This window comes from Oreochromis niloticus, unplaced genomic scaffold (genome assembly GCF_001858045.2).
Source record: "Oreochromis niloticus isolate F11D_XX unplaced genomic scaffold, O_niloticus_UMD_NMBU tig00008831_pilon, whole genome shotgun sequence".
NCBI lineage: Eukaryota > Metazoa > Chordata > Actinopteri > Cichliformes > Cichlidae > Oreochromis > Oreochromis niloticus.
Window position 1 is genome coordinate 14,766 of NW_020329458.1, and position 9,179 is coordinate 23,944.

The following is a 9,179-nucleotide window of genomic DNA, read 5'->3' on the forward strand; positions in this document are numbered from 1 at the left end:
AATTGAAGACACAATCCAAGTATTGTTCATAAGTTAATCTGCATTTGTGAAGCAGCTCAGACAAGTCCTCAAACGAGGAATTTGGGTCACAGAGCAAATCTCTCAATGGCTGGAGTTTTTCTTTGGCCTCTTTCTGTTTTTTGCGAGCGCCATTCGTCTGTTTTTTTGCTTTTGTTTTTCATTTGTGCCTTTCTCCTTACTTGTGCTATGCTGCTTATCATTGTGATCATCGTCATCATCTGGGCTTGGGAAAGTGATCATTGTTTGGTCTACCGGTAGTTTGGGGAACCCAAACCTACATGACACATTACCTTTTTTGCAGGATCTGGAGTGATTTCTGCTGTGGACTTGAACCTCAGACACAATTTTGTGAAGTTCAGGATCGGCATTTTGGTCAGGCATCTTACATGTTATGTACTTGTCAATAAATTTGTACACTGGTCTTCAAGGTCGCTTCCAAATTTAGGTGCATCTTTGACCCAAACCAGTAAATGGATATGAGGGCTACCTCTGGCCTGAAACTCCACTCGATAAAAGTAATCTTCTACTTCACCGATGGGCTGTGCTGGGGACAGGATCAGTGTTGTCATTAGTGCATCGACTCTTTTTTCAAACAATCGCATCACAGTCACAGGGTTGCTTCGGAGAATTTCACACTTTGTGTTCCAGTCAAGTTGTGAAAAATCCACTTGTTCACCTTGTTGAGTTTTTATGACCTCAACAACCTCAGGCCATCTCATTTCAGCAGCTGAAAATGTCAGGAAAAAAGTCGGCTTTCCTAACTGTCTGACCATAGCATGCAGATCTTTCAGTGCCTTCTCCCAATAGGCTGGAGTACCTCTCAGAGGTTTCATGAAGCGTGTTGCATCTTTGTTATTTATCAGTCTCTCCACTTCGTCTTTATTTTGAAGCATTCTGTTACAAATTCTACGTCCATCCTTGGTGATTGCCTTACCTTTGCGCAATTGGATGGACATGCTGTTTGTAGCCATGTGTGTTTCTGTTACAAACTGTGCAAAGAATAGGTAGCTTTGGTCAGTTGCAAACCGTGTATCTGCAGAGAACAGCCGTGTATTAAAATACATGCTTGGGGACAGTTTGACTTGTCTGGCTTCATCTAATGTGTTCTGTCCAGTTGGGAACTGCACAGGAAAGGCCATGGCTTCAAGTTTAGGAACAGAGAAGAAGCCAACAGGTCTATTTCCTTGGGCGGGTGCAATGCTAAATATTCCTTCACCATATGATAAAATGTCCTGTGCTATATCTGGTGGTTGCATACAGGTGTCTAGAACAAGACCAGGCCGAAGTTCTTCCTTTTCTTTCTCCGTATCTTGTAAGGGCTCTCCATTTGACTGTTCAGGCTCCAATAGTTCGTTTACATCATGACATGGCTCAAGTATTCCAGCTGTTGTATCCTCAGTGGTTCTTCTTTCTGGTACAATTTGGTTGTCGAAGTTTCTGGGCAGTGCATCTTGAATATCTGCATCAGCAGTGTCATGTTCCGTCTCGATTATCTGATTATTTGTGGGATCAGCAAAAGTAGCGTCATCATCAATAGATACATCTTTGTATTCTGAATGCATCTCTTTTAGCTTTGATAATCCTGCTAACACATTCTTCATGTTCACAGTGTAGAAGTGTTGGTATCCTTTGAATCTGATGTGTCTTTTCAGTTGTACCTGCAGGAGCTGGGCTTCATTGCTAGGTCTGGGAAGACAGTTTACTGTGGTTTCCACATCCGACGGTACACAAACAACAGCCCCATGTACGGCTCTTTGCTGTCCTTTTGGTAATGCAATGATTTTAGCAAACGGGAGAATTTTAGCAATCAGTTGTCGTTCTAGTACATTTAATTGACTCAGTTCAATTGGAATGGGTGCTAGTGCTAAATTGTTTGCCACTGCGATGGAAGGGATCTTTCCTCGTTGTAGGTGGCTGTCACAGTTGTAGCAAATCCACTCCTCCATTCTGTGTTTTGGGAAAGTACAATTAGCTGAGCATTCCCCTCACAAACATGGACAAATTTTCCTGTCAAGCAAGTGTCAACAATGTGACTATTTTTAACATACTTTGATCTTTTGCAGTGTTAACTTGATTAGGAAACAGAGTTCTGTGGCACACTGTACAGACATGGGTGGGTCCTAACTTAATTGTTTCACGGAAAGCTAATGTGGCTGCTTGCATCACACTATTCACTACAAGCTGGGGCTGTGCTTCAGACTGTGGACCCTGCTGGAATTGTGTTACTAGTCGTCTGTATTTCTTCTTTATTCTCTGCGCACACAACTTTTTATAAATGGCGAAAGATGCAGTGGTAGCCATTTTGTGTCTCTGGTACTCTGCACAGCGCTGTATATGGTGCAGTCTGAATTGTGAGTCATTATGATACCTGGCATGAATTGATTTTTTTTGTTTGTGCCTGTAGTTTGGATCCGATGCATATTTTGTTCTTATGTATTTTTTCTGTCTGCTTGAAAGTCAGCATCCGTGTTGTACCTTTGGACCAGATATTCTTCTGTCTGCTTTGAAAGTCAGCATCCGTGTTGTACCTTTGGACCAGATATTTCTTCTGTCTGCTTTGAAAGTCAGCATCCGTGTTGTACCTTTGGACCAGATATTGCTTCTGTCTGCTTTGAAAGTCAGCATCCGTGTTGTACCTTTGGACCAGATATTGCTTCTGTCTGCTTTGAAAGTCAGCATCCGTGTTGTACCTTTGGACCAGATATTGCTTCTGTCTGCTTTGAAAGTCAGCATCCGTGTTGTACCTTTGGACCAGATATTGCTTCTGTCTGCTTTGAAAGTCAGCATCCGTGTTGTACCTTGGACCAGATATTGCTTCTGTCTGCTTTGAAAGTCAGCATCCGTGTTGTATCTTCGGAACACATATTGTTTCTGTCTGGTTCGAAAGCTGGCATCTGTGGTATATCTTCTGATAATGTAGTCTCTCTTTTTTTGTTGAAAATGAGGATCATTTTGGTATCTCTTCACTTTGTGGGCTTTTATCTTCTCTTGAATATGAGGATTTGCATAATAACCTTTGGCTGACAACAGTTTTTGTTTACGGCGATGACAGTTTTGAGCATATTGAGTTTTCACAGCCTGTAATTTTTTCATTCGAAATTCAGGAAAGCAGGCATATCGTTGCTTTTCGTGTCTTTTTTTGTTTATCTTCTTTGCCAAGTCTTCAGATGAAGATTTTCTTTAGCTTTTAGATGCTGCTTGTGACTTTGAGCTTGACGAATAGCTTTCCCACGCCGTCGTTTATTTAATCTGCATACATTTCTTGCTTTTTGGGGGGGTTTATCTAGGACTTTATCTCTTTCATTATTGAGTTCGAGATTTTCTTGTTGTTCTGTTTGGATGTTGCTTGTTGGATCAACAGATGTTTCAAGTTGATGTTCACAAATTTGATTTGAAGCCATTTTGTCTTGTTGTGGGTTTAAAGCACTTTCTAACATTGTCATGTAGGTTTGGGCTGATTCTGGTTGAGGCACTTGCACAGTGGGATTTGTGATTTGTGGTTCATCATTTTGTGGTGATGTAGCTGTTGCTCCTGGTGTTGCTTGAGTTGACTGTGCAGGCTGTTCGTTGTGAGTGCTGACTCTTTTGAAAGAAACAGGCACAAACTCATATCTTGCATACCTGCCTTGATTTGGAAAAGGTTATGCAGGTGGGTGATCAGGTCATTCACATGAGTGAAAGTGAGCATGACTGCTGTTCCATTTGGCTGGGGTAAACCTGCTGCACTTCTTGAATGTGAATCAAATAATCCATACCTCCCAGATTTGTCACGGAAAACTGCAATGCACTGAGGCGAAACCATGAGCAAAGCATAGTTCACATCTGTTGACAGACATACAAGGCGACTAGCAAGAGGCAACCACCATCCTTTTCTTTGATAAGTTTGTCCTCTGCTTTCAGGTATCCGTACCTTATGTTGTCCATTTTCACACTGTAGACATTTATGTCAGCATGAACTTCTTTGGGCAGGTCCTCCATGGTCAGATGATTTTGTGTATAACGCCTCTCCTGCTGAAGATTTGTTTTAATCCAACAGTAGAGTGCATCTCCCTGTTCAAGCACCTTATCAAGTCGGGCTGTGTTGAACTGGTGTTCCTCATTAAGGTAGGCCAGGAATGTGAGGGCATTACATGTGCACTGATGATTTCGAGAGAATTCTGTGTACCTTTCATCACTTGACAATGAGTTGCACTGACACACCAGAAGTGCTGAACTGCGTTTCTCTGTAGCTCCTCTGTCAGTAGTTGTTCATTTGTGTGTGGAAAGGCTGATCAAGGAATGGTAAAGGTGACACATGTTATTGTTTAGTATTTAATGATATGCATTTCACGGTTGAGTAAAAACATATGTAACTCTTGGTACAATGATGTAAGACATTTTTAAGTGGCAATAGTTGTATAAATTTAGATTTCTTGTAAAGTAAAAAAAATTTTTTTAACTATGGTAAAATAATGAAACAACGTTCAAGCCAAATTATATCACTCCTCAATCATATTACAGCATAATCTAAAGATACACAGCATCAGATAAGCCAGAAAGACAGTGACAGGAACAGTGAGAGAGAGCAGAGGTGGGAAGTAAAAATGACAAATATTTTAGATATCTGTAATTTGCTTTAGAGTAGGGCTGCCACAAACGATTATTTTGATAGTCGACTAGTCACCGATTAGTTTTGCGATTAGTCGACTAATCAGATCATGCATCCGTTGGACGTAAAACTACAGCTTATTGCACCAGCATGCATCTGCTCTTATATAACTATCATTAGCTTACAGCTTAAAGTGTTTAAGGTATATGCTAACTAAAAATAAAGAGAAGATGATAGTTTATTAAATTTAATGATATTTGCAGATTGTTCCGGTGGAGTTTAATAAACTCAGCCGTCTGCTCCTTGCTATCTAAAATATAACAGGACACTGGAGTATATTCTCGAGCATCTCACACTTCTGATAATCAGTTGTCTGCTTGACGTTTATTTAGCTGCTGTGTAAAAACTATAACTTTAATCTCAGCCAAACCGATTTACTCGGGAACAAATAAAATACTAAAAAAAGCCAAACAATATCATTTGTAAGTTATCTAAGTGACTCATATATTTTAACCTGAGTAACGAAAGACGGCGGTGGGTTTGAAAACGATTTGCCGGGAGTCCGGTGTTCTCACGGGCTCTAGTTAGCCTTGCCCCCGGCTCGCTATCGAGCTAGTGGTTAACAGACGTCTCCGAAAACGTCGGAGCGCTTTTGAAAATATGTGGTGTCTTGATAAACTGAGCAGATATTTGAGGTTTACACAGCTACATTCTCGCCTGAAAATATGTTAAACATTTATTTGTGACCCAGAAAGAATAATAACAGTAATATTAAAACTAACTAGCTGCCGCCATTGTTGGAAACTAAGCTGGGCTGTGCTATGAATTCTGGGACAGAGCTACTTCTTCTTCGGGTTTAACGGCAGCTGGCATCCTTGTACATGCAGTGCTGCCATCTTCTGTTTCAGTCCGTTATTACACTCTTAAATCCTACTACTTATTCCTGCGTCTTTTGTGATCTTACAAAGCTTCAAACGACGCGTCGACTATTAAATCAGTCGTCGACGATTTTGATAGTCGACGTAATCGTGACTAGTCGACTAATCGTGGCAGCCCTACTTTAGAGCTGTTTTTTTAATGACCTTTACAAAGGTCATACCTGTACCTTCTGCTCCTCATATTTTAAAGCAGTTAATTTCTTTCAGTATAACACATTATTTTAGGTTGATGCGGGCCTTCAAACATCAACTAAATTGCAGCCTAAATACAAATATATGAAAGGAAATCCTGTTTACGTATTATTCGTAAGAGGATTCAGATGCTCTTAAATTAGATGTAATTCAATCACTGATTTCAGATTAAACCAGATGGTTCTGTACATGTGCCATAAAAACACGTTTCATAGTTGTGTTACGTTTTGTAAAGAAATGACACAAAATTCAGTTACGGGTTAAATGTGATTGAAACAGAACACACTGACATTCATCTTGAGAAAAGATCAGTGTCACAAAATGTTTGTATTTATTTGCACTGCTTTCACTGTGGATGTCAATTTATCTGAAGCTTTAAGTATAAATGGTATAAATGTTTTTTCAGAACAATAGATATAGAAACAGCTAAACAGACAGCTGTTGAGATGTCTGCATTTTAGGAGTCTGATGAAAGAAATTGACAAATGTACATGTTTAGTCTAACATTTTAGTATATTTAGTACGAGTTAGCAAGCACACTTAAGGTGAAAGACTAAATATCAACCCCGGTGATTATACATAGGGTTAGGTTACTTTTAGGTGGAGAATTGATGCCGTGTGGAAATCATCGGTTGCCCAGACTCGTTTTGCTGGTAGACGAGTGTCTGAAATCTGATAATACAGTTAATCAAAATTAGAAAACCTACTAACAGATTTGAAATAGAGTGTAACACTGGATACTTTAAAGAAAACATGAAACAGTAGCGGTTACTAAACTTACAAAGCGATAAAAAAAATTCCAGCTGTTTGCATAACTACTAAGAAATTTGAAAGTGAGTGTAACTTTAAAAACTTTAAACAAACTAACAGAAGCGAGACAACAAAATTCTTACTGTTACATAAGGCAAACATGTAACCATATGTCTTTAACATTTAATGGTAATGTAACTGTCCACTATAAATCCTTAATGGAGGAATACTGTTTTAAAATTTACCTTGCTGCCTGGAGGACATAAGGAGGTGGGTCTATTCTCCGTTTCCAAGGACAAGCTGGCTGGTGCTGTCTGCTAACCCAGGCAAAAAAGAATATAATGTTAAGACATTAAGTGACCTGACACTTTAATTTCACTTTACAATGCAATGCATGGCATGAACTGTTATGCAGTTGGGTAACATTACAAGATAGAAATGGTCAACTGTATGGGTAAGTGTTATAAGAAATATATTGTATGTGCTCACTACCACATCAGAATTACCTGTTCAGAGCTATGAAAAAAACAAACAAAAAAAACAAAAACACCCTTTGTCATATTTCCTTTGTTTTGGATAGAAATTAGACAAATTGAGTTAGCAAACATGCTTAAGTGAAAGACTACATATTAACTGTGGTTATAGACACCAAAGATCAGATATATACACACAGGTTATACACATGGGTGGTAGGGCTGCTCATGAATCTACTTTTAATCAAAATTACGATCTGGGCTTTCAACGATCATTGAAAAGGAGTCGAGAGAATGAGTCGATTATTAGCACCTCCCTGGTGCTTTTTTCTCGCGCTGCTCCATGTGGCAAATCGAGCACACCTCTCTGCGTTTCGAACACGCATCACAACAATTAAGAGGAGCTAACAGAGGGAAGCTTGGAAAGCTAAGCAGAAGTTATTTGGAGAGGAGAGTGACTGCCGTTGGTTGAAAAGAGATTTAAAAAAAAAAAAAAAAACTTTCAGTGGTGTGGAAACATTATGGGTTCGCGAAGTCAGACGTGGATCAAGTAGACATAGTGTGTAAAGTTTGCTACAATGTCGTACCTGCACCACGGAGCAACACTGTAAAGTTCACTAAACATACATGTTTACATTTTTCATTTATTTTTATATTGTAAACATTTACACTGTTATCAGTATTTGCACACTATTTTATGACAATCTTTAAAGCCATTATTCAATACATTGTTATTGTTAAATAAATATTGTCAATACTGGAGATCTAGATTTCATTGAAAATAATCGTGATTATTATTTTTGCCATAATCGAGCAGCCTATGGGTGGGCATACCTTGTAATTTCTTAATAAAGGAATATTTTTTGATATTTACCTTGGGACCTGGGAACATAAGGAGGTGGGTCTATCCTGTGTTTCCAAAGATAACCTGGCTGGTGCCGTCTGCTAACCCAGGAAAAGGGTATAGAAGACATTAAGTGACCTGACACATTCATTTCATTTAAATGTTCTGCATACCATGCACTGTTATGCCACGTGTGTGACATTATAACAAAAAATCCTAAACTGTATGGGTAAGTGTTCTTAATTGTTCAAATGTGTTTCGAAAACTGTTCGACTGTCCGTGATCACTACCATATCCTCATTACCTGGTCAGATGGAAAACGACTGACTGCCTCATCTTGGTTGTGGCCAGTGAGCATTGGGACAGCAGGATCGACCAAGTCAAGTGGTTTCCAGCGCTTCTTTTGTGCCTGGGATCTTATTTTTTCTCGGCATCTGGTAGAATGTCAGCATAAAACAGAATATTAATTATTGGCATTTCAAGCAATTTGTTATTTAACCCTCTGATACATTGATAGACAAGATGACTACAAGAACAAAAAAAAAAATAAATAAATAAAAAAAATCTCTTTTCTTTAAATAGACATATTGATAGTGTCATACCCGGTCTAAGGCTTTGTTAAGTAAAGTTCCATAACAGTTTGTATATTGTAATTGGGAAAGTGATTACCTGAAAGTTGGAGGCAGATTTGTTGACCACGACAGTTAGTCATTTTGGTGTACAGTAATTGGGAAAGTAATTACCTTGCAAAGCTGGGAGGCAGTGTTGTTGCTGAGACGCTGGTCGAATGCCAGGCAAGCAAACCGGATGTTCACAGCTCACAGTTACCACCTCAAACTTTTCAAACAAATCTTACAAGAACAAAGTGATTGGCTTGCAACATAGGAGACAGTCTTGTTGCCCACAACAGTTTTGTTTATAGAGTAATTGGAAAATTGGGTACCTTGCAAGGCTGACAGGCAGTCTCGTTGCTGGGAGGCGGTCTTGTTGCTGAGGCTCTGGCAGAATGCCAGCTCCTGCTTTAACACCTTAAACTTTGCAAACAAATCTCACAGAAACAATTAGCAAACTGATTGGCTTGTAACGCTGAAATGTAGCCTTGTACTGTCTGGTTTAGATTTCCTACTGAGAGACAAAGAGGAACTTACTGTTTGGAAGAGAGTAAAAACACTGTACCATCTAATCTTAAAAGTTTTAATTACAAACAACAGCTCTATTTTCTAGATATCACCTGAACACACACAGAAAATATAAGGGGACACTTACCTTGGCTGAAGCAAGAGTTGAGGTATTAAAGACTGCTGTAGTTAACGCCTTATGAAGACAGAAAAAGAGGTGTGAAACGCGGGTACAACGAAGCTATTGATTCGGAC

General features: G+C 39.2%; 1 long non-coding RNA gene across 1 annotated transcript; it reads right to left on the reverse strand.

Annotated features, from left to right (window-relative positions):
- Positions 1-2,846: 2,846 nt before the first annotated feature.
- LOC112845943 (uncharacterized) lies at positions 2,847-8,225 on the reverse strand. The gene is made up of 6 exons (XR_003218799.1): positions 8,111-8,225; positions 7,837-7,907; positions 6,735-6,806; positions 6,334-6,411; positions 5,715-5,717; positions 2,847-4,288 (listed from the first exon to the last, which is right to left on the reverse strand). It is a non-coding gene; the product is annotated as an uncharacterized LOC112845943 (long non-coding RNA).
- Positions 8,226-9,179: the final 954 nt, after the last annotated feature.